Source organism: Haliaeetus albicilla, chromosome Z (genome assembly GCF_947461875.1).
Source record: "Haliaeetus albicilla chromosome Z, bHalAlb1.1, whole genome shotgun sequence".
NCBI classification, from domain to species: Eukaryota; Metazoa; Chordata; class Aves; order Accipitriformes; family Accipitridae; genus Haliaeetus; species Haliaeetus albicilla.
The window spans coordinates 58,422,771-58,449,611 of NC_091516.1; the positions used below are offsets into that span (position 1 = coordinate 58,422,771).

Here is a 26,841-nt window from a genome sequence, read left to right on the forward strand (position 1 = left end):
TACGAAGTCCATTCAGTGATGTCGCATAACGATACATTTGCAGTTGTTTGGCAACAAGGAAATACTGCTAGAAGTAGTGATAAACTAGAACATAGTTCTATTCTGCTGCCTACTTGCTAGAGGTATATGGCATTTATTTCTGAACTGACCTTCATTTTCCTACTGGTTTTCCAGGTCACCTTTAAAAGTTCATTTTGTAGTGTGTTGAACTGTCAAAGGTCATTATTTCAAGGTCCATATCAAGAATTTGCATATGCTAACTTTAATATGTAGTGTGATGAAGATGAAAGAGGTTTACTATGCATATGACAGAGAAGATTTGTAATTATAGCCTAATTAAATTTGAAATTAAAAGAGGAGAAGGATTCCAAGAAAATTAATCTGTTTACAAAAATAAAGTAATATATATATCATAAAAGAGACTTCATGTGATTGATTACACAAGTGCTAATTCATTTTTAGGATACTGTATTATTGCTGCTTAGGTTAAAAACAGATCAGCTAAATTATATGGGTTCCTGCATTGATTCGTATCAAAAAAATCCAGTGTATTTAAACTATTTATTATACAACCATTTTGTTGTTCACTTTTAAATATCTCTTTGATTTTTTCCTTGAAAAACAGATTTAATATTTCACTTGGAGGAAGAGGCAATTTGTATGTAAAATGCAGTCATGAATTATTTATGAAACCTTAAAATAATTTTAGTGGGTTTTGATCAACCGCTTTGTTGGGGAAAGATATACACTGGGAGTTGGTCAGCATGAGGAAAAAGATCCTAATCAAATTCTGAACTGCAACAAGAATATTTTCTGATGAATTTTGACTGTCCTTACAGATGAAGCACAGTGCTCTTTTGAGAAGGAGGGTTGATTGTGTTTGTATTAGGGAAATAAAAAGGTGTGACTCCCCGGAGAGCCAAAAGTATCTATTATTTCTGTTTAGAGCCTTTATGTTATTTTTACAGTGATTTCATAGAGAGTAATAATTAGACTTCAAGATGCCACTTTTGAAAGACAAATCACAGGCATTTCCTCAAAAAAGAATTAGTTCTGTTTGTAACACTCTTTTCACTGTAGTATTTGCTCTCAAAAATATTTTGGCTAAGAGACTTAGTGCCTTCCATAACTTTTTTTTAAGCTATGTTATAAAATGTGTTCTTTCTGTTTAAAATTACTGTAATTATTAATCACAGTGGATGAAAGTTTTGATCATTGTCTTCAGGTTGCTGTAGCACCTAGGGAATCAAATCATCTGTGTAGATGATTTAAGATGCTGCTGTTGTAACTGGATACTGCTGAAGTGGCACATTAAACATGAGCAGTGTGGCACAGCATTGTGAATCTCACCAGACGAGGCAGCTGGGTGGCCCTTTCCTGCAGTGTTGTCTGCATTTGAGGGAGCATGGTTTGACAAACAGCAGCCACCATGGGGGAACCCTGTAATGGGACAAAACGTCTCTTCACCAGCTGTTTCCTTACATGGTCAGAGCTTTAAGGATCATAAATGGTTCCTCGGTGATTACTATTACTTTTTAAATATTAGTCTACAAAAGCAGTTGTCTTAACAAATGTTACTTCGTTTTCATCTGTGGATAAAGCATGTCAAGGGTTTTCTAAAAAACAGCAGCTGAAAAGTGGTTCTGTGCACATGAATGCGTAGTAGGTTGTTACATGGCATTTTACATGCCCATCTTAAAATTATAAGCACTAATTTAGCTTTATGCGATCACTGACACTGGTAAATGTGCCCTTTTCACAGAAGATAATTGAAGATTAATTGTGAAATGGGCCCTTTAGTCAGGAAGGGAGATGAGGGGGTTAACTGATGCAAAAACATAAAGAAGAAAGGCATAACACCAAATTAAAAACTGATTATGAAGTCCTGCGATTTAATCCCAGTAATATAAACCTTCATGTTTATTGCTAAGTCAGTCTGCAATATATGGAGAGACAAAAATGTTTGTTTACCTTACTTATGGCTAAATTTAAATGTTAAAATACTGGGGGGGGTGTTGTCAAGTCTCATGTTTCATGGGCCTTTCTTGACATTAATATTAAAATATGTAAACAGAATGCATAAAAGGTGGATAAAAATCTGAAGCTTGTAAAAAGGTTTAGCCGCATACCAGTTAGTCAAACTGACTCTGTAGTCAGACACAGAAAGACCCCAAAAGCATAAATGTAAATATTGCATGGTTAGTAAATTGTAGAGCACAAGTAATCATGTCTATTACAAAAAAAAAAAAAAAAAAGCATGTTTATTCAGTACATCATCACTTTCTTAAGCATATGTGAAAATGTCATCTTTTTTCATGGGATCTGTCTTGATTGTTGTCAGACTCAAACCTGAATTTTCATCTTTTGTATCTAATGCTTCTGCAAAGTTATTCTAGATGAGTATCTTACACCACGAATTCTCAAATCTTGCATCCCATCTTCCATTTTCAGACTCCAGTCAATCTTACTTTACTTACAAAATCTCAGCTTTACTTTCCTGGAATACTGTGTGCAGTTCTGCATGTCTGTATCGAAGATGATCAGTTGGGAGTGGAACAGATGCAGACAAAGACTCCTAAGGTCACCAGAGGAGCAGAGGACATGAAACATGACTAGAAAAGCTTGTTTGGTCTAAACATGTTGAAACTTGCACGTAAAGACAGGCATAAATAGAGTACTGGGAAAGACTTTTAAGCTGAATATGAATACTGGTGAGGAACTATGAATATATTTTGGTGAGGTTTCCAGGCTGTTCCCAGGCTGTCTCCTTGTCTCCTCCCTCCCGTACCACTGTTGTGCAGCTAGTGTTTATGTGAGTATGTAGAGAACCACATCAGGAAGCTCATTTGAGCAGGGAATCCTGTCCACTTGCTCCTCCCAACCTGGATCAGCATCCTGATTGAATTTGCTGTATTGGCACAACAAATTTAGTAGTGAAAATCCAACTGCTGAAAATGGTGCTGGATAGTCTTACACAAGTGATACCCCAGGTTCTTCCAGTCCTTGAGATATGAGGCACCAGAATTAAGGTCTGTGGTTTAATTCCATCTTGTTGAAGTGATGCAGGTCTTCACTCAAAAATGGTAGCTGTGCTGCTCCAAATGTAAACTATTTTAGCTATTAAATTTGCCAATCTACATACTTATGATTATTGGTATTTTTTTTAAGCAAAGTCACTGTAATTTTTACCATGTGTAGTGTGGTTGAAGTTAGTGTCTCATAATTGTATGGAAATTAAACTTTTGAATTGCATCCACACTAGGGGGCTGTGTTGCTTTAACAATGTCTGTTTCAGAGAGCTGTATACTAAGAGCAGAACACAGTCTGTATAAACAAGATGTAAGCACTACTTTTCCCTGCATAAAAAATGGGATGGGAGCAGAATAGTAAAGGGGAATGACTTGCAATTTAGAAAAATATAAGGTAGGAGCAAGGAAATTTTGTTATATATATATCCTTAGATGAAATGTTGAAGGATGAAGTGATGCTCTCGCCGTCTTGAGATGAGTGGAAAGGCTGAGACCAGCACCCTGGTTACTTCAGTCCTAACATGGCACTTCAGACCTAGGATGCATAACACAGTTTGCTGGAATTGGGCACTGGTAGGTTGCTCTTCATTAAGGTTTAGCAACCATATCATTTTCTCCTCCATAAAGGGGAATTTCTATACACTGCATATCCCAGTGCTTCTGCTTTAGTGTCCTATTTCTTTGGCTGCACCAGTTTCTGTAACACTACAGGTTGTAGGATTGCTTTGTTAACAAATTGCTTTTTAGGAAGTCGTCTGCTGTATATCCCAAGCAAAATTAAGATTAATTGTTTGATATCTTCTCACTTGGTTTCCAGGCCTCATCAAGACATTGACATAGAGGTACACTGAAACTTGAGTGGATGCAGTATTGGAAAATTAACTGAAGGGACCTCCTGCTGTTGTGAAGGCAGGTAATGTCTTTTCTATCTTCAATTTCTACTAATCCTTTTAAATACTCAGTGGATCTAAGCAACTCTATTAATGGATTGCCTTCTTGTTGAACTGTGTAAAAAAGGGTATTTTAAAGAAATGGGTTTCTTATGGAATTTATCCTTGTACTAAAATGCTATAGAGCTATTAATATTGTTCCCAGGAAGTTAAAATAGGTAGCATCTACCATAGTAGGGCCCTATTTAGACAATCTTAAGTTCCCTTTAAATTCCTGAGCTTATTCTTTTATATTGTGCAGGCACCTCTGAAGAGCTAGTACCCACTAATAGAAAGAGTTAGGTATCAGGATTTAGGTAGAATTTAGGCCATTCAGATATGTCTCTTCTTGCCAAATATTGGTGTCATGTCACATAATACTAGAGCTTCATCAGTTGTTTCACTAACTAATCGGCATGTTCTTTTCAAAAATACAATATTTATATCTGCTTTGCAGAAGAGCCCATTGCGACAGTTTATGTGTTTTCATTGTTTTAAGAGTATGCCTTTATACGGTCTTGGCATGATGGTGTTTATCATCAGTAAATTACTCATTTGGTGAAATAAACTGATACAGGAATTGGTAGATCATGATTTTACTAAATCTCCAGTTGGTAAATCTTGGTCCTGCATTTTCAAGAACAATGAGGCTCTGCAAGCATCTATGTCTGTTTGCAGGCTACGGTCATTCCAGTCTGGTGAATCCTGTTCCTTGCACTTTTGCTACATTGGGAAGTTTTATTAAAAATATTGGCTGCCTGAGAACTGAGAAATGAAGTTTACTAAGATTTTTATTGTCTCATGAAAAGTATGACATGTCAAAGATGTAAATGGCTGAAACGCTTTTTAGTGGACCAGTTTTTGAAAATACATTACATCATTGCCACAGCCCTAAATTAACACTGCAATTTGTATTGGGAAGCCAAGCCAGGAACAACAGGGGGAAAACAGGAAGCTACTGAGCCCCTATACCTCCACTTGCAGAAAAAGGTAATGTTGCCTGTATTGTTCACTAAATATCAACAGGCCAAAGGAAATGAACTTAACTGAAGTGAGAGCTGTAGTCAGTGAAGAATTACAGCTCCTAAAGCTGTTGGGGTATAATACATGCTTATCATTGAAAACTGGAATCAGGGTCAGGAGTCAGCAGGCAGTGTTTGACACAGCTGGCACGTAAACCTGGTTAGAATTGCAATTCAGACTATCCCTTTAATGCTGGAAAAGGGTCTTGGGTAGAGCAACTTTAATTTATTGTTACTTTAGCAATGATATGTATTAAGCAAATCTCCAAATGCCATATTTTCTGTGGACCCGTAGATTTTATATTTATATTATTTATTTTATGATTTATAGTTATAGTTATTTACATTTATATGGAAGGCTTTTCACGTTAATTGTCCTGTTAAGCATAGAACAGTGACTCCTCTTATGACGAGCAAAAATTCTGTTATCTACCCCCATCATGTTTTAAGCAAAGAACATGGATGCAGGAGGAAAGGCAGTACTGAAATGTATGTAAGTTTTTTTATACATCTGTGATTATATTGTGATTATATTTACTACTAACCCTATAAATGACATACTTGCCTATATATAAAAATTAGGAGTTTTCATTCCTTATTCCTTTGTATGCAAAAGGCAGAAAATGTTTGCTGTTTGCAGCTCCCTGTATTTTCATTGATAAAATGTTGTAATCAACACTTTGTCTCACTACTTCATTTCATTTTTTTATGCGTATCTCAGTAGGGAACTCTAAACTGTACTTTTATAATGTCCTCTCTCTCTGTTAACTTTTATCTTTAGCTGCTGAAGAAGATTAATAATCCCCATACCTTAGCTGCAGAAGTTTAATAAACAAAGCTTAATTAAAACAAGAGAGGCACAATAAACCCAAAGGGTTCTGCTTTAGCACTGAAGATTCATGTCATTTTTCTTGTTTGTTGTGTGTTTTTAAAAATAGGGGTGGGGGAGGGCTGGAAGAGAACTTCAGGTTTTTATATTTAATTGAACTAGCAGCATGTGCTGATAAGTAATAAATAACAGCGACACAGACTGACTAAATAAATTGGTTTCCTCAAGCAGTGATTCATTTGCTGTCTTTCATTGCCATCAGGTTAAGAGACAGCTCCTTTTGTCAGCCTACAGGAGAAATATTTGATAGTGTAACAACCTCCTTTCCATTCCAGCCACAGCAGCCTTTTAAATGCATTGAATTAATATAACTAAAAATGCAGCAATTAAACAAAACCTGGGCTGCTCATTGACTTACAAAAAAAATCCCTGCAGAATCAGTTATCAAGAAAGCATCTTGCAGTGATTCAGTGCGCTTTGCAGGAAGGAAACACTGCTGATGGGCAAGGTTCTTGTACTTTTGCAGAAGAAGAATTGTTGGTATTGAACCATGGATAAAGTCCCTGATCTTAGTAGGCTTCTGCTAAGCACTCATCATTCAAGGATAGGATAAATACAGACCAAGTTCTTGCAAAAATTCTTTGCTGTCAGACCTATACCCGCTTATGAAACAGATTGGTCAGTTCTCTTAAGTGTGCACCGTTTGGAATATTTTTTAGTAGCTTAATGTATTATGTGGTTTTATTAACCTTACATGAGGTCATTGCTACAGAGACTGGAAAACAAGAAACTAAACAGAAAAACTAAATATCAGCTTTTCTGACCTTCCCATCACATAGTCCAACAGCAGGATGACAGAGTAGCCTTGGAGGGATTCTGCCAGAGTGAAATTTATGGGGCTACTGTAACTTGCACATATAATTCAGACTGAAGAAGTCACTGCATTTGTTGTACTGTTACTCTGCTCATTTCTTTAACTGGATTCCTTTCAGGATTTGGGGTCTGAAGAGCCTAGCTTGTGAAAAGATCATTTTCCATCACAGATAATTGGGGCAGCTGGGAGAATATGCTTATGGAGGAGATGGTGGCAGTTCAAGAGTTGCTCATACGGCAGGCTTCTTGTTGCTTGGCTTTGTTAGGAACCTTACCATGACCATCTGCACTGGTACTGCATGGCATCTGCAACAGCTCAGCCTCTGGCCTGCTAGGTATCCATGCAGCACTTAGGAAACAGGAAACATTGATGAGGAGGAGGGAATTAAAATGTACTAGGCTTTTTATATATAATGAATCTTGCCACTTGGCTGCTTAAGTGTTATGAAAGGCATTTTCAATGTCTGGAAGGCATCCTCAAACTTTTTCACACTAGAACCCATGCCTACTAGGAATTAATTTTTTTGGGTCAGCTCTACAGTTTCCTTTGTCAGAGCTCTTTTCTCCACTCACCATACCAACACACCCTAATGTAACTAAAGCAATGTCCAACATAGGCTATAATGCAAAGTGAAACGTTTGCTAATTATTTTCTATGTCTTTTAAAAGAGTGAATCTGATTTGACCAGGAAGTACACTCCTGATCACACTGAAAACTCACTGTTTATAATATATTCTTAATGCCACTATGGTATTAGGACAGGTGTTGACTGTAGCTTCTGCTTCTAGCTCAGCACTAGACCTGCATGCAGTATTGAAATTCCTCATTAACTATGCCATTTCTCCCAAATGCCTGTGCTTTATACCTGCATGTATTGTTACTGCATTTACAGCTAATTATTGCTCTCTTCTGTTGTGTTTGTACTACTTAAAAATAAATATTAACCATGTACAGGCTGTTATCTGTCTCTGTCATTTATCTAACCTTCTGATTCACCTTTCCATCCAGTTGTCGTGGAACTGTAAAGTGCGGTTCTGCCCTGCACAGCATTGGTTTAAGTCCAGGACACAATAAAGGACTGCTCTGCTTATGCATCCGGAGATGAGTGTGCTGCTGTTACACCTTGACAAAAAACGTAAATTGTACTCCTGTAATGCTACTGACCAGCGGCAATACAAGTGGCATAACACCTTCTCAACGCAGAAAGATGGCTCCTGCCCCATATGAATTTCCTTCTTGTTATGCACTGCAAAGTTATAGACCCAAGGCCTGATTTGCTGATGATTTATGTTTTTATTAACCCTGCAGAGCTATCACAAGAAAGCCATAATGAATGAATTAGTGCAAGTCTCTCTTTTTTCAGTATCTTCCATATGATGTCAGCTTATAGTTGTCACCTGTGCAACTCCATACTTTTGTTTCCTTTGGGCTTAGGTTTCTTTCCCTCCATAGGCTTTCATCCTATACTTTATTTTTGAATTTTCTCAGTCAACAGCTAATATGCGTGTTTCATTTTTTTTGGTCAGAAAAACATCTTATCCTGTGTTGATCCTTTTTGAAAAAGAGATGTTATTCAGTGCTCAAATTCTCAGAATAAAAGGGCCAAATGGCAACTATAATTGAGCCTACTTACATTCTGTTGACACTAGTGGATTTCCACAAATTAAATACTTAATTACGTTCATTTAAAAAAATGTCTGTGTTTTTTCATTCTGAGACTTTCTTTGGCTCAGTCACTGGACCATGTTATGCCTTCTGCTGGCAGACTGAAGAGCCCTCTGTTACCAGGTTTGTGCTTCCAAAGTGGTACTTAAGGACAGTGATCAACACATCGACTAACCTGCTTCTAATGAGGTAAAAAGATTGAGATCCTTAAAATATTCCTCTGCACTGCACCTTTTCCAGTTACTTAATTCATCCTTAATTAGGTCTTCCAGGAATCCTCTCCAGCATTCTGATGTCCTCCTTGAGCTGCGAACATTGGATCATTATAAGAGATACTTCAGGCCATCAGGGACCTTGTGCAGTCTCCACTTCAACCCCCTGCCCAGAGCAGGCTCAGCCACGGGGTCAGCCCGGGTTGCTCAGGGCTCCATCCCGCGGGGGCTGGAAACCCTCCAAGGAGGGAGATGGCACCACCTCCCTGGGGCCGGCCCCACTCCCCAGCTGTCCTCGTGGGGGAAAAGCTTTCCTTCGTCTCCAGCCTCTCGGGCTCTGCCTAGCTGGCTGCCCACCAGGACCCGGGGCCTTCTCCCCAGAGCTGCCCCAGGCCCCACCGGCATGGCTGCCAGGCCTCGGCCTGCCCGCCGCAGGGCTGCGCAGTGCCCCTGCCCCCGGCGTGTGGGGGTCCTGTCGGCCCCTTCCTCCCGCTGATCCCAGTCTTTCTGGGAGGGACATCAGGACTAGAAAGATTATTTTATTATTGTTGGCACTCATGTCAGCTAAAGGGTACATCTCCTTTCTCCGCTCTGTGGTAATTTCTTGGTTTTACTACTCGGACATCTCCTGCAGCAGTGACCAACATTCTGAATTACAGCTGTGCTGGATGTGGGATCCCCAGTATTTTTTAATCAGCTTTTTGGTCTTACTTTTGGGTGCCCATGGTGCTCACTCTACGTAATTTCAGCCTCTTCGTTTAGAATGAATGAGAATCTTAACAAACTGCCCTGTAGAGGAGGGCAATCCTATGATCTCCTTTACTGAGGTGGGCAACTGAGGCATAGCGATTTGTAGTTCAGTCCACAAAGCTACGCAGGCATTGTCATGCTATTAGAGTGACTACCTTTTTTAGCTGCTGCTCTGAGTTAGGTTTAAGGTTCCCATCTTACTCTGTTTGCCCAACAAAATGGGCATCAGCCATCCTCTTCACTGTTCCTTGTGTGATCTCTTGCTCTGGTCTCAGTCTAGTTTATGGTAGTAAAGGTACCTCTTTCATATCTATGGGAGGAAACTGGCACTCTCTTATGGGCAAACTCTGATAATTTATAAAACTTCTTGGTTCAGCCCATTAATTTTGGTCCTGCAGACTTACCTCCAAGGCTAGAGCTGTTGTGCTGTTACAGTAAATACTAATGAGGTTTTCAGAAAGACAGAACCTGTGCACCTTCACAGGGTGGTTGTCTCTGCACTCATGTTATCATGGAGGTTATCATGCCTCCTTGCTTCTCTCTCTCTGGTTTTAGGTTGTTGCTTAGTCTCCCTGTGAAGGTTTCTGTTTGCAGTGTTTTGCTCTCTTGCACCACCCTGTATCCCTTCCCAGATAACTAGGAACTTCTCTTTCATCTTTAAAAATACAGCCAGTTCTTGGGGTAATCCTGAGGCTTATATGGAGGAAAACAACTACAAATAGCATCCTTACCTGCCAGATACTTTTCCTGACCCTGTCCCTTTCATATCCTTTCTCTCTTCCTTCTCTGCTTGTGAAGCACAGCCTAGTTTTAATGAGCCCAATCTTTCCTTCAGTTAATGAGAACAGAAAGGATTTGTGTTGTTCACAGCCAACAAGTGTTTTATTGGCAGCAACTAGAGGTTGTTAACATACTTTTTGGTCTGTAGGGAAAAAAGTATTGAACAAGTGCCTTATATATATTATGAAAAGAAAGAGGGAGGATATATTATTTTATACAGAGAATTGGTTGGTTTTGTGACCTAGGTTATTACATCCAATGAAGTTGGTAATCTGATTTTTTAGGTGTTTTAATATCATATTGTCCTTAAAACAAAACTGGCAAAATCCAATATGCATTTACCTTTGGAAAAATATACTTTCATAAGTTCTTAGGGCAATACAGCTTTTCTCAAAATCGAGTATAGAAAGTTTTTCTGCAGTGGGTATCTGACTCGACAGTGTTCAGAACATGTTTCAGTACTCAGATGGTGCAAAGTTCCTATCTAAGAGAAAAGCTGATCAGGAAGTGCATAAGCAATGAATAATGTTAAAAATCTCTTAATTATTGAAGGGTCTACATTACTATTAGTAAATAATGGAAAAGTGAGGGAGAATGTTTACAGCAGCTCGGCACCCTTCTTTTTGAAGAACTGCATGCTCCTCATTAGAGTCTTTGTATCATGTCACCCCACTGTAGCATGTCCTCTTATTCCATGTGAGACCAAATATTTCCAAATGACTAGCATATCATTCTCCATCCTGTATGTATAACATGCCTTTAAGGATTATTAAATAAAAATAAAAGAATTGCCTGAACAGTGTTGTGCCTGTTTATACCATATGATACTCTAATTCAATATTTCCTTTTAATTTGTTTTATTTTTGTTAATGAAAATATGTATTTTGCTAACACTGTTAATGAATGCATTGCTGTCAGATACAATTTGCAGGGGCCATCTGCAAAGAATAAGGAACAGCTCTCTAAATAGTTTATTAGACTGCCTAAATTTGTATGCTAGTCATACTGCAAGATTTAATTGAGGAGTGATTTCTTTTGTCAAGTTTTAGGCCTGCTGTCATTGCAGGACTGCAAGTTTTTCTGACTCAGAAATGCAGCAAAACTGTTGGCTTGTGAATGTTTTACCATGTATAATAGGCTGTTTCTATGTTAATAACGAGAAGTAAAAGCACCCTGCTACTATTTCCTGTGTGTGCATATATGCACAGCATGTATGTACGTACATAAATAAGAAGCCTCTCTTTCTTTTTTTGCCAGCAGATGGAGGCAACAAAGGCCATCCTTGGGAAAGGAATAACTGGAAAACAATGTGGGCAACTGGAAGGATGAGGTCTCTGCGCAGAAATTCTTGGAAGAAAAATCAGAGATAAATCACGGCAAGTATTGATGAAATCAGTGGCTGTCAATGTTTTCCTCAACTAAATGTTTGCATTCCATGAAAAACCACTGCCAGTGTACATGAAGGCTGAAGGGACTCATTCAGCAAGTGTGCCTGAACTAAAGGCTTCTTGGGAAACAGGGTTCTCTTCTGAATCCCTGCCTTTTGGTCAGGGCGTCGGTGGGCGTTGTAGATTCTATGCCAAATTCTTTTTTTTCCTAGCTGCTTAATATGAGTCTCTCTATAGCTGTAGTATTGGGGTGAGAGGGCAGTATAGACAAGGCATTACAAGGGACTTGGTGGACATTTTAATTTCTCCATTTGTAAGTGGAAAAATTCTAAGTAAGGGCAGGAATGAAGTTTGCTTATGTATTTATGATGGGAGGACATAGGCAAAGCGGGATGTATTCATTTAGTAATAAAGTAATTTTATGCCACACAAATGCATGCCTAACTTTCTAAGAGCTAATGAAAGATTAAAATAGTGCTGAAGCCTTTCTGACAAGATGAATTTTTCCCCTGAAGTAGAGACCTAGGTTAGCATAACCCTGCAGCAGAGCTCCAGGTAGCCTCTCCTTGGGCACAGCAGTGGCTGAGGCCCTTCTGCTGCTCTGAAGCATCCCCCCACCTGAAAAGCCAGGCTCAGCAAATTGCAGTAGGCATGTTAAACTGGTCAGTGAACTAAGGAGGTTTTGAGGTATACAAGATTTTCCCTTTTGGCAGGGTTGCTTTTAACCCAGGCACTGCTCACTGTATAGCCTTACTGAACAGTTGTGTCAGTGTAACTGAGGGGCAGCACAGGTGAAGAATAAGACACAACATCTGGGGGAGGAACTCCTTACACTGACATTTCCTCTGAGACAAAAGCCCATGACACTGTCTCCTAATATCTGCAAAGTTCTGTTAATACATGTGTACTTCATGGAACATGTACATGCATCTGTCTTACCCGATGCCAGCTTTTAATGGAGGAATTGTTAGTCCTTTTCTTGCATGTATCGTTTCTGTAACATACCAAGTTGCTACATTATGGGTACAGTTCCTTGCTCGGGTGACCTGAATGATAAAAGTGACAAAGTCACTTTTGTGAAAACTCTGAGGTCATTGAGGTCTTTGGAAAATGATACTCCTGGCCATGCATTAACCAGGTCAAGTCTTGATAAAATTCGCATAGCAGTCTGTTGGTATCTGGTCTGGAACTGACTGAGCTTTCTCATTAACCACAAAATGGCAGCAGTAGAAACGGAAGTAAAAACAGAAAGAGAAAAATGGGGAGAAGAGCAGGCAAGTGGCGAAGACCCACAGATGTTGAACTGCATACAGAGGTGTTATAGCCATGCTGGCAAACAATTATGAATTAACATGAATAAGAATCAACAAACTATTCTGTGTCCATCACTGTCATTTGAGAAATGTCCAGCTTCCTCTTCCCATCTCCTTATACACCAAGAGAAATAATTGTTGAGGGTGGGGTCTGAAACCCACAGAAGTCAAATGTCTTCTTCCCACTAATAATTCTGATGTCAGTCCACCCATGACTAGATTGACTGAGGTGGCTTCTCAGGTCTTTGCAGTGGCACATTTGCAGCACAGGAAAGCCTGTGACCCTGGGTGCACTACCCTGTGGAAATACTGCATATAAGGAGCTTTGTACTAAACGGGTCTCTTGGGAAAATGGCTTCGTTCTGCTATATTTATCAATCTGTCTTTCTAATTTCTTGAAGAGACTTGACTTTATTCTGCTTTAACTGGTATTTGCAGCTCCTCTACATTTAGTGTGATTTGCCGCTTTCACAAACATAATATTTATCCCCTCTCAAAAACTATACAAGGGAGGCTTTAATTAAAACCAAGACTGACACAGTTCCTGTTCCCGAATATCTGTGTGCCTCTGAAAATTTACACTGCTATCTTTCAATTTTGACTCTGCCATTTAGTCTCTGCAAAAGTTCTTTTTTCCAAACAAATTTGAGTGAGTTTGAGGAAAGTTTTCATAAAAATGCTGAAAGCATCCAAATACAGTTCATCTAGTCCCATGTTCCCTTTATTCCCTAATCTTAGAAGTCAAATAACAGGAAAGAACAGTTCAGTTTGATCACATTTGGTGTTTAAATCCTCTGTCTGGTGCTAGAATCAAGGAGATATGGATATGAATCTGTGCCAGTGCAACCAGTTGCTTTCTGAAAGCAAAGCAAAACCAGTGTCTCTTCTCTGAAGAACTGCTAATACAAGGAAATAAAAAGTGCTAGAAATCCCCTAGTTCAGCACTACTGATGAGTATTTTGCACACAGAAGCCTCTACACTGTGAACCGAGACCTTGCTTTTTAACCATCAGTTCCTGAAGTTTTGGAACTGTCTGCATAATTTTTTTTCTCCATTTTTTTTCATTGATCAGATTTATACATACGAGATGGTGATTGGCAAGACAGCTTTTTATCCTGGAAAAACAGTATGGCACTTGTTAGCTTGTCTGTCCAGGAGATTTGAAAAAGGAATGAAACTGAGCTCAACCATGATAAATCAAGATTTCCAAAATCTTGAAAGTGACATTCCTTAAAATGGTTAGAATTATGTTTTTTAAACATGAAGTTCTTTTTATTTGCTTTCTGCTCTTTTAACCTTGGGCTGATGTCTTCAATCTTTTCTCCACAGATGGGAAGATGAAAAGCTTACTTTTGAAATATGAACACAAAACAAGAATTTCCCTCTGTCACCTGGCTCTGGGAGCAGAGTCTTTATGAACAACACATTTCGTGATATTCATGATAAAATCACACATATTCCAGCAAGCTTAGTGCCCAGACTTGCATATCAATGTCATTAGGCTGTTACCCTGTGCTGAAAATCATCTGGCCAGCTAAAATCAGTGAAGATTCAGGAGAGAGGTATTGAAGGCAGCGGTTTGCCCATCTGGCTCTTACCACTACTTTGAGGGCTATGTCTATCTTTTTTTTCCTTCTCACAGTTTTCTTTGTTTCTGCTTGCTGAAGGTGCATGTTACAGAGGAGAGCATTTCTGCTGATTTTACCTCTGGATTAGTTGGGCTGCCTGTGCACTTGTATGAAATACACACTTGAGAGCTTGACACTGTACATTGCGGTCCCAGGACAATAATGTAGCCTTTCCTCAGTTCAGATTTCAAGCCACCTTTACTCTTAATTCTGACACCTCACACTAATCCTTGCTTTTGTTTTGTTGCCGTTACGCTTTCCCCTGCAAGCTTAAACTAATCTTCAATAGTTATAGCTCTGTCCTGGGTTTCATCTGGGATAGAGTTAATTGTCTTCCTAGTAGCTGGGACAGTGCTATGTTTTTGAGTTCAGTATGAGAAGAATGTTGATAACACTGGTGTTTTCAGTTGTTGCTCAGTAGTGTTTAGCCTAAAGTCAAGGATTTTTCAGCTTCTCATGCCCAGCCAGCGAGAAAGCTGGAGGGGCACAAGAAGTTGGCACAGGACACAGCCAGGGCACCTGACCCAAACTGGCCAAAGGGGTATTCCATACCGTGTGACGTCACATCTAGTATAGGAACTGGGGAGTGGGGGTGGGGGATCGCCGCTGGGGGCCTAACTGGGCATCAGTCGGCAGGTGGTGAGCAATTACACTATGCATCATTTGTATATTCCAATCCTTTTATCATTACTGCTGTCACTTTATTAGTGTTGTCATTATTAGTTTCTTCTTTTTATATTCTATTAAACCGTTCTTATCTCAACCCACGAGTTTTACTTCTTTTCCAGATTTTCTCCCTCATCCCACTGGGTGGGGGCAGTGAGTGAGCAGCTGTGTGGTGCTTAGTTGCTGGCTGGGGTTAAACCACGACAAGCTCTGTCTCCCATGTTTGTTTTTTTTGTTTACTTGTTTTTCTTCTTGAACTTTCTCTTCTCTGAGCAGTTCACCCATGGCTCAGCTCTTGTGTTGACTGCCCCTTCCCCTCTTTTTTTTTTTCTTTTTGCATTCTTCTTTTGCAGAGAAGTTGGTGTCTGTTGTGTTATAATTATAGAGGTTTTCCCCATCTGCATTCTGCACACCCAGCTACCCTCCACCTCCTATGTGTGTCTATGTAAGGTTATCTTGCTTTACTTAGAGTATTGTCTACTTGACCAACACCATCTCCCTCTGGATGCGTAGTCATGCTCTCTGAAATACTTTCTGTAAACAGAGGTGTGGCAAGGTTGGTTTGTGCTGTAGTCTGTTTGGGGGACTTGACATCCCTGGTGTCCTTCTGACTGTTGCAAGCAGAACTGATGGGGGCAGGGATGGCAAGGCATTAGCTATTTTATGCTCTTACTTGTTTGTTGAGCATTTACCTGCGTCTGTCAAGTCAGGGCTGTTGGAGGTTGAGCAGGATCACAAGAGGTTACACTAAAACCACCAAAGGAGAGGAATAACATCTAGAGGCGACCACATCTGGAGTGCTGTGCCCTGTTCTGGGCTCCCCAGTAAAAAAGAGGCATGGACATATTGGAGCAAGTCCAGAGCAGAGCCACAAAGATGCTGAAGGGACTGGAGCATCTCTCCTATGAGGAAAGGCTGAGAGAGCTGGGACCGTTCAGCCTGGAGAAGGGAAGGCTCATGGGGTGACCTTATCAATGTATATAAATACCTCACGGGTAAAATAAAGAAGATGCAGCCAGACTGTCCTCAGCAGTGCCCAGTGACAGGACAGTTATGCAGTGAGCACAAGCTGAAAGATAGGAAAGTCCATTTAAACATAAGAAAACACTGTTTTACTGTATGGGGTTTTGAGCACAGGAAAAGTTTTTCCAGGGAGGTTGTAGAATTTCCATCTCTGGAGATACCCAAAACCCAGCTGCACACTGTCCTGAGCAACGTGCTTTAGGTCAGCAAGGGAGTTGGTCTAGGTGATCTTCAGAGGTGCCTCCAGTCTCAGTCTTTCTGTGGTTTAGTAACATTTCTAAGCATCCTCACAGTGGGATTTGTCATGCTCTCAATTTATCACAGTGAAATTCATCAAGGAATTTTGCTTGCGAGCAAAAGGGGGTTCCCAGCTTAACTTTATTATATCTTCATGTTGATCTCAGACAAAGTCCCTTTGCCCTGCTACCCTTATCTGCTGTTCAGGTATGCTCTAAGTGATTCCTGCACATTTCTCCAGGGAATTCTGAAGTCCTGTACTCACATTAAGCCTCGTGGTGAGGAGAAGAAGAGTCCACAGAGCTTTTGCAGAAATGTGAGGGTCCCTTCTGCATCCTTTTGAAAGCAGCTAAAATGCTTGGTTGGTTAGTGATCTTGTTTTTTATTCAGTCCCATTATTGATAATGTTCCATGTGGCAATAACTTCACCAAGAGATACTTAATGAACTTAAAAAAAGTTTTGAATATAAAGGTTATATTATCAACAAACGGTGGTTTGAAAGAACTAAATAGGATTATGAAGATTATCCTTCTTTAACAATGCCTTAAATTTTTATCTCCTTATCCCTTCCTCATTGCTTTCTCTCTCAAGACATTATGGTTTATTGTGTCTCCACTAGGTACCTTGCATATGATTTACACACTGAATGACTCTGCTTTCAGAGCAAAGTAATGATATAATATCCCCATTTATATTCAGAGCAGTCAACACTTTCTAGCTCTCTGAATAATAAAACCACCTGCATTTAATATACATGGAAAAATGGGAAGGCAAATAGCAGATATGGCACAATCAGATAAGTGTAATCAGATAAAATATCACAATATTATAGCAGATCAGCATCTGTTAATGACTTGAATTTTAAAAGACTGACAAACAGCATGGCCTAAAGCAATCAGGCATACCTCATTCAGAGCTACTTATCCCAGATTTGATTGCTCTTCTCATATGTTTCTCACAGATTAAACATTCAGGCTTTCTTATTTTAACTATTCCTGTGCTGTGTCTCTTTAAGTGGAAAAACACTAGCTTTTTACCTTTTTCTCCCACAGGGAGAAAGCAACATCAAATCACATAGTGGAGGAAAGACCCAACTCCCCTCAAGGGCTGCAGTAAGCTGAGCCAAGCAGCCCTTCTGCAGTGTGCGTGCAGTTGCACATCAGTCTATGTCCTCTGTCTCTGCAGCTGCTGCCAGGGCTTTGGGATCTGTCCTGGCTACTGGAGAATTAGAGGAAACTGAAAGGGTTTTTTTTGTATCTGGCAATCCCTGGATGAGTAGCCTGTGGAAGACTTTATTCTTGCATCCCACTGCACTCAGTGGGACCCTCGGCCCTTTGGGGCATCCTGCAGTTGCTGTAGTGCAAACAATAAAAATAAAGCAACGTCACGGTAGACCTGGTGGTCTATGAAGGTGGGACATCGCCTATCCTCTTGTCATTTCTATGTCTCTGTCAATAGCAAGTCTCAGTTGTTAATGCAGATGCTGGAGTAGCACCCAAAAATGGTGTTAGGAGTATGTTCCTCTCTAATCCCCTCTCCCTTGCCTCCTCCTTGACCTTTTTATGGTTTATTCTCCTCTCATTTGGACAAACAATCCTGGTCCTGTCAGGACTTCTGAGTATTTGCAATAAAATATAGCTGCAAGGTCTTGTACAGCTTGGTTTAATGCAAGCATTGGTGGTGAGGAGCTGTTCTAGTTTCTTCTTCCTGATTTGGTGTCCCAGGTGATGCTACTCCCAGAAAGCATATCCCTTGCCTCATATCTTGGGTATGGGGGGTTCATTTGCTCCTGATTACTGAGCTTGTGATTGGGCTTTGCCTGCTGCAAATTGAAACTGCATCTCCAGAGTATATTGGGAGCTACATGCTTGCACTTGAACTAAATGTTTTGCAGGTCGGGGTTTGTTTTTTGTTTTTGTTTTTGTTTTCTTTTACATCACAGGACTCTGTGCTTACTGCACCAGAAAACTTTTTGCTATAGCTAAAAACATGCAACAATAGAGCATCTGAGGAAAAAAGGGAACATCCTACAGCCATTTTTTCCCCCATTTGATCACACCTGAGATTAAATAATATCTCAGATATTTTGCATGTAACTGTGAGAGGGATTCTATGGTGAGAGGATTTCAGGATGCTTTACAAATGTAAAATCTGAAAGCTAAATGGTGCCATTGGGCCCCATATACATGGTTAATAGTAAGCTGCACCAGCCCTGGAAGAAATCATGTCCGAAGAGGGTTGTGGACCTTGGAGAGGGACCTATGGAAGATATTATCTTAGTAAAGACAAGGCACTTTTAATATCAGCACAGTTAGGTGCTCATTTTAACTCGCTAGTCCTCAATAAATAGTAACAAGAGTTACATTGAGCCTTCTTTTCATGAGGAACTGTCTGGGCATCATTTTGGCTCCCATGAACTGAATCATGTGAAGTAAGAACACAGGATCTTCACCAGTAACTCTGGAACTAGAAAATTATGCCTTCCTGCCTTTGTTTCCCCTCCTGCTTTCTGGGTGTTAAGGGTGGAAAAAGCTGATTTTAGAATGGCACATACAGCTTAGACCCAACGTACCTCTTCCTGTAAAATCCTGCCCCATGGTACCCTCCCCTCTTTGAGAGGCTGTCTTGTGTTCTCCACTGCCTCCTGGAGAGTGAACAAAGGGTGAGTGGGGATGAGGCACTACCCTCTCCCTCTACTGCTGGTGTACACATACAGTATCAGCTAGAGAGGGAGGAATAAAAAAACTAAACACGTGGTCCAGACAGTTCAAGAAATCGGTACTCACAGAGCTTGGTGTATCCTATGCAAGCTCACCTCATCTATGGGTAGGCATAACCAAAATGTCACTGCAAATCAGGAGCAGAGCAAGGAAAGAACATTAAAATGTAAGTGTTGCTTCCTGTCATATGTTTAAACTTTGTGAAACACAAATATAGTTATTTTTTTTCTTTCTTTGTCAAATAACACAGGTTTCTTCAATCTGGAGAAGGAGAGTCAAAGTGTTTCTGCCATTATATTCACTTATATAATATATACATATTTATGAGTGTATATTCTTGTACTGCTTCATTACTGCAGGGGATCAGTGACCAAATATATTAGGCATCCATTGTGTATAAGGAAAATAAATGAGGGATAATTTGTCATGAGTTCTTTCTTCGTATTAATAACGTGTGGCACAGAGATGAGATACGATCTGTGTTTTCTTTTGTCATCTATCCCTTAATGCTTCTGATTCCTGTTTCATTGTCCTCACATCTTTATTGGGCTCTTTTGGTTTGCAGTGTTCTGTTATAATGATTTTGTCTTTCACAGGTCAGTGCTGTTGATTGCATTACAGCTGGCCTGGACTGCAGCTGAATCAGTTTTGGGGGACCCAATATAAAGCTACTGCTGTTACTGGCCACAGCTTGTTCTTTGGTACAAGTATATGTTACTGCTGCTTAAAAATTGACTAAAGGACATACCAGCCAGAACACTATATGTGCTTGCCAGAGGCTACCAAAATTAAGAGTGTGAAGCCCTGGTCCCAATGCAATAAAAGACAAATCTTTCACTTTTTCACTGAACACAAGACTATATGCAAAATGTGTGTCTGTCAGTGTAATGTGGCTTGAGAAAGGTGGTCCAATGAGTATCCCAGGGATCTCATCCCCAGGGGATGAGGGGAGTAACATTTTGATCTCTAACAAGTGAGAAGTTCTGATTTTCGCTCTATTATTTTTGTCTAAAGAATGGAAAGTGAGTCAAACTCAGTCAAACTCCAGCAGCGTTTTTTCTATTTCTAAGGCATACAGGGGGAATTTCTCCCCTTTCACAAGAGTTTGTGTTTTGCCTGTCCTTTATCAGTTGAGAAAGTGAAGTATGTGTTTAGTTTTATACACAGCTTGGGGCTAGCTTTAGGTCTTGAATTAGGGTTGATTCAGAGGTCCAGCAGGACCACTCATGGAGGGAAGTCCCCCAACGGGGCAGGAATCTGGGCATAGGCTTACCAAAGGCATGGGACATGAGAGACCTTCTTGCAGCATCTGATTCAAGCTTTATTCTTCACCCAGTGTTGGATGCTTGCTGTCACTGCACAGTCAGGCAGAAATCCTGTTTGAACTCCATGTGCAGTATGAATGGTTCAGCCCTTTTCAGCAGGAACCAACAAGCAATTTAAACTCAATTTCAGATCAACTTTATAAGAACCTCTAAGATATTTTCTTGCCCAAGCTAAGGCATAACAACTAGTAATCAACAGAAGGACGCTACAGCTTTTCGGATATAAATCACCAGCACTGTCTGGTTGGGCTTGAGAATACCCTTGACCACACTGCTGTCCAGCAGCTGTAAATTCATTAAATCTAACTGTCATGGCCTCAGATTGAACTATCTCAGTCTGCTGGGATTTCTGCTTGTCTAAGACCACAGGTAAAATTGCTGATTCCCTCTTTTTCTCCCGCTTTTTAGGAATTTCTTCTTCATTCAGAGCAGTACCATATAGTGCTATAAATATGCATACTTCTACATGGACTGTAGTATTTATACATGTGGATTTTCTGCCTCTGTTTTCTGCTAAAAATAATGTTGAACTTTAGGCTTATTTTCACAGACATGCAGAGCATCCCTTGTCTGTCATAATATGGAGAGTTGTTGAGAACCTATTGACGATCTTATATGCAACTTGGTAGGATTTGAGTGCCAGATCACCCAAAGGTTTCTTTGAAAGCCTAAATGCTTAAGTCACAGAGAATTTCTAGGTTATGGATGCTGATTTCCTTTGAGAAAAACTTGCTGGAGCAAAATTCCCCCCTCTTGAAATTCTGAACCCATATCATCCTCTTTCATCTCTTCCTCAGATGATTTTTTATCTTCTTTTTCTTTGTCTTGTGATCTGGAGTATTATGTACATGAATATGTGCAAAATGAGTGTGGTTTGGTGTGCTAAGAAGTGAGATTTATCTGCACGTCTTGGATAAATCATTTCCTCCAATGTCAGAGAAGGGTGAGGTACAGAAACTTGGCAAGGAGTAGAGACAAAGGAGTTATAGCCCATAAGATGGTTGTCACTCATTTTAAAGAGAGTACAAGTGGCAAAAAAGATCAGCTTTTGCACCCGTAGGCATCCCTCACCACCACCCTCACTCCCATCTCCTTTGCCCCTCTCTTGCTCACATTCACTATCAGGGAGACATTTCCTGATTTATTACTTGAAAGACTGCCATCTCTCTTCACCACTTGAAAGGGAACTTTTTTTTTTAAATGTGTGTAGATAAGATCTCAGACAGTCCAAAAGATATTGCAGCCCGTGAATGAAATATCAGAATGGGGAACTTGACATCTAAATGTCAAAAGAGCTATTACTCCATATACATCCAAAAAACCCCCACTCAGTCAGTGTCCTCCCAAAAGCTAAAATGGAGTAGGACCCTACAGTATTTCAGGTTTCCATAGAGAAACTGGAAAATGATGCATTAAGTCACAGTTAATATTCATTATGTTTCCTTATACATACTGATATGCTGTAAGACTGTCTATCTGCAGTCTGAGGGGAATATAGTCATTATTGTACAGGCATGCCTATATTAGCATTAGTAAGAATCACTCAGGATTGCTGGGGAGAAAAATATACTCCCTTGCTTACTTCCCATATTACAACTACAGGAGATATTTTGCAACAGAAGTGTGTCTGAACTGTTTGCAGCCGTTCTGAACCCAGGTTGAGAACTGCTAGTACTGAAAGATAGTTAGCACTTCTGCTGAGTTCAGATAGCTAATTTTCATTAGTAATTGAGGTTGAAAAGCAGTCAATAGTGTGTACCAAATGTACATTAACTTCTATCTCTGATTGGTGATTTCTCTACAAAAAGCTGCATGAAACCTGTTTTTCAATTAGTAGGAAAACTCTGGCATTTCAAAGGAACTCAGATACGGATTTCAAAATGTTAAAATATCTCTCATGACTTATATTTAGGAAAGTAGTATTGGAAAGTAGCTAAGTAGGCTGAATAATGAGAAAGACAATTAACATATTTTCAAATGCATCAGTATTATGACTTGGCATGTCCTTGTTCCTGTTTAAAATTAGCAATGACAGATACTGAGACCCTATTAATTTCTTAATAGGCTGATAGGCACAGCTGAGCATGCAACAAAGAATAATATAAATTAGTACTTGGGTTTATAAACCTGCAAACCCTATTGGGGATGATGTAGCATAGAGCAAGATGCAGAAAGAGAGAAGACATAGGTTGAAGTCAAAGCCCTGTATCTCGACTTTCTGTTCTTTTTCTTCCAAACCCTAGGGACATTGGAATAAAATTCCAGAATAATTCCCTAGTTTTTCCCTCAAAAATAATGTTAAGCCAAATCCAAACCCCATGTTGCAGGACTATAAACCTAAGTTGCTTTAATTTTCTGTTGTGAATTGAGCCTCAGGAGATGTTCAAAATTTAGAAGTTCCTGAGTATTTTTGTATCCCTAATTCAAGATATGTATTGTGATGTCACAGTAGGAAAGCATGTGCTTATGGGAAAAAAACATTCACACACTTTATAGAAATTGTGAACATACTTATTTTGGCTTTCATACTGCCTGTGTGTATCTGCCTCCTCCAAGCTGTTCCTCTCAACATTTAGCAAGAATGTTTAGAGAAGTGAAGGTATTTTAGTTGTTAATCTTGTCGACCTGAAGTAACAGATGAAGAAAATTAAGTCTAAAGTCTTGTTCATGGAGACAGTGAAGGGGCTAATTGCATCAGCCTACATTCATAAAAAAACCTTTATTTCATAATAATTCTTCCTTTTAGAACTCCTAACTTTTTTTGCTTTCAATATATTTTTCAAAGTACAATGGGGAGGGGAGAAAATGGTTTTAACAGAGAGGAGTGGAGGAATAAAATTGTGAGCAATGCATCAAATATTCCTGGGTCCTGGTGGGGTCATGTAACCATGTGCCCTTGTGACAAAGGTGGCCAATAACATCCAGGGCTGCACCGGGAGGACTGATGCCAGCAGGTCAAGGAAGATGATCCTTCCCCTCTGCTCTGGAGTGCTGGGTCCAGTTCTGGGCTCCACAGTGCGAGAGACACCAGGCATAGTGGAGTAACTCCAGAGGAGGGCCACAAAGACAATGAAGGGACAGGAGCACCTCTAAAACGAGGAAAGACTGAGAGAGCTGGGACTGTTCAGAAGCAAAGGATAAGAGGGATTTTTTCCTTTGTATAAATATCTGATGGAGGAACAAAGAAGATGGAGCCAGACTCTTTCCATTGATGCTCAAAGACAGGACAAGGGGCAACAGGCAGAGACTGAAATACAGGAAAGTCCATCTAAATGCAAGACAAAACTTTTTTACTATGAGTGTGGTCAAAGGCTGGAGCACGTTTCCCTGAGAAGGGGTGGAGTCTCTGTCCCTGGAGATATTAAAAACCTGACTGCACAGAACCCTGGATGGTCTGCTCTAGCTGACCCTGCTCTGAGCTGGGAAAGTTGGAGCAGATAGTCTCCAGAAGTGTCTCCAACCTCAGCCATTCTGTGATTCTTCACAGTATCATCCCTTACTTGCCTATAAAAAGAAGTACATGATTGAATCTTAACAATTTTTTTGAATTAAAAGAAATCATGTACAGCAAAGCTCCCCAAATCCTAGTAGTCTAAAAAACCTCAAAAAATCCTAATAGTAAATTTTCTTTTGGAACTAAGGGTAGTTTCTTAACAGAAAGAAAAGTTCTAAAAAGGGATATATATATATATATATATTTATTCCTGAAATGTCCACAATAAAGATCAAGCACATATGCAAATAAGTAGCTTTAATGAACAGGTTCAAACCAGCATCTATTTCTAACTGGATGCAAGAGGCTTCTCTTTATTTTAACTGGAGATTTCAGGGAGAGTCTGAATGTAAAGCTCATTTTACCTTTCACTTTGAGTAGCGTAAGCCAACATTAATGACACAATGTAGCTGTAATTTCATTCAGTTATTTAAGAAGAAATCTTAAGAGTTCACTTTTTAGCTTTTATGTTCTGTTTTTTTGTTGTAGGACTGGTGGATATGTTTTGTTCTTTTGAAAGCCTGTTCAAGCCTGAGGTCTGTTTTCAACACATTCTTTTTTGCAGGGACACAATGAGTACCTCTATAATTTTCTTATATTTTGACTTCAGTTATTCCAATTTCCTGTAGTACTGGACTTAAAATCAGATCAGCTAGACAGAAATTATATTTGATTTGGGGTTTTATCTTCTTACTCCTGAATCTGTCAGAAGATGCTTCTAGCAGGCACAGGAGATCCCCCATGCTTCATTCACAGGGGTATTGCCTCTTTTCAAACAACCAGTGTAACACCTTTTTTCTCTGCAGCAAGATCTTCTTCTTTTTTTTTTTTTCTTTTCAGCACAAAGTAGCCAGGTGCATTATGCAGAATGTGAAATACAGCCACTGAACAAGCAATAAATTAACCTTACCATCAATGTGAATTAGTGGCATACAAGGTAATTCTGCTCATTTTTTATTTGGGTACCTCTCCAAAAGCCTTCTCCCTTCTTTCAGTGCTTCCTTTCATGCCTTTAATGCTACCACATGGGAAAAGCATCTGATCCTGGATGAATATCATATGTTACACTATTTTACCACATATTTATCTTAACTTTTCATTCACTCAATACTGACCTTTGTTCTTTTTTTCTTGGCAGTGTAAGAGCCAAATAAGCTGGAGGCCACATTCCTACTCCTCATATTGACAAGTGATTAATTCCAAGGAGAAGATCACCACTGGTCCAAAGTGCCACAGAAAAAGGTGTGGCCCAAGAATAATATCCATAACAGACTTGTGATACAGCCTTAGGTAGTAACATGATATCGTTTGTGCTTCTACTCCTTTTCTGACCCCTGTAAGAGATTTGGATTCATAGTGATTCATCGATTTCTCTCAAGAGCTATGCCCTGTAATTCAGCAAGGTGTAGACCCCTTGTTTCATGAAGCTTTTCTGAGTTAATGATATTACTAATTAAGGAGGATCAGCAGTCACGTGTGAGTCAGTGCTTTATTTCAGCTGTGGTGAAACATGAGAGTATTTCTGATGCCTACCATAAAGCTTCTTAGGAGTTTAGTCATTAAATGCAGTCACTCTGATCCTGTTTTGTCCATTATTTGTATCCTCTCATTCCAGGTGACAGAATAATTTTTTAAAAGTACATGCCATGTGAGGTGGTTGAGTGGAGAACTGTGAAACACTTTAATAAATTATAGGTGGATTTATTAATTCTGCTCAGGGCCATGCTAACAGGGCTGAATTGAAGGGAAATTGAACTTGTCCTTTTAGATGGGAGAGCACCACTGGTTTAAAAAAAAAAAGAAAGAACGTGAAAGTCAGGTCCATTTCAGCTGCATCCCAATTTCAAGGTTAGAAAACCTCATTTTCTCATCTAGTGAACAACTATAGCTACCCTCCCCCTCAGTAGTGGCAGCCTTTCAACAAACTAAAACAGCAGAGAAAGGAAAGATGTAATGGGCCTGACTGAAAGCTAATAGAAAATGATGTCTTGAATATTGTAAAGTATCATGCAGTTTCTTAAAACACTTTCTTCTGAAACCCTCTAAGGTAATGATGTTCTACTCAAAAAATAGTCAGAGGACACTGGTTGTGAGGGACCAAAATGAAAAGCTCATATCCCCTCACCAAAGTGTCTGTCAGATTTGAACAGTGATGTTGCACTTTGCTTGGAGTAGTGAATTAGATGAGATGTATAATCTGAGGTGCTTTTCCTACTGGGTATAATAAGCAAATTATTTTCATTTACATTAATTTCTCTACATGAGTAACTACAAGATGCATTAAACTGTTAAATACAGACAATTCCCAGCTGATTTGTTGCAAAATAGAAATGCTGAGTGAATATATATGTATTTATCTACCTATCTATCAATCTATCTTTATACCTACCTATCTACCTGCCTTCCTACCTATGTGCATATATATAAAATAATCCACTTAACATAGATGATATTGGTTTGTCAAATAGTGGAATTATGTCAATGGGCCCTGCTACTGGATTTTTTGCAAATTTTTCAGCAAATGTTTGAAGGGTTTTTTTTCAACTGATGTGTTAGTGACACAATGACTGAAATACTAGGAAACAAAAACCTACACCAAGGTAATACCATTGCAGGACTGGGAAGGCAGTCAGAAAAGTCCCTTTCATTTGGTTCTGAAACATATTTTACAAAAGCCAGCAAAAGGTAATGCTCCATTCAATTTATGCATCTCATTGCAGTATTAATTATATCTGTTTATACTTAAGCTGAATATTACTGGAGAAGGCAGCTAGGGAGCAGTGTGCTGTTGTAAAATAAAGTAAGTAGGTGGTGAGCAGATTTAGTAATGAACCTGTCATCCATGGGAAAATGACTGTTACAAAGTCTGTGTTTAAAATGACAGATAAGGTTAAGCCACAGAGATCAAACCAAAATTACAAAACTTCTCAAGGATTCAGGGTGCAGAATTTGTATT

At 39.5% G+C, this 26,841-nt stretch overlaps 1 long non-coding RNA gene across 1 annotated transcript in view; it reads left to right on the plus strand.

Annotated features, from left to right (window-relative positions):
- Positions 1-3,961: 3,961 nt before the first annotated feature.
- LOC138683750 (uncharacterized) overlaps positions 3,962-26,841 on the plus strand; it is a 29,289-nt gene continuing 6,409 nt past the window's right edge. Inside the window, exons 1-2 of the long non-coding RNA XR_011323180.1 lie at positions 3,962-8,537; positions 11,351-25,175. This is a non-coding gene — a long non-coding RNA (uncharacterized lncRNA). The remainder of the gene's footprint in view (positions 8,538-11,350; positions 25,176-26,841) is intronic.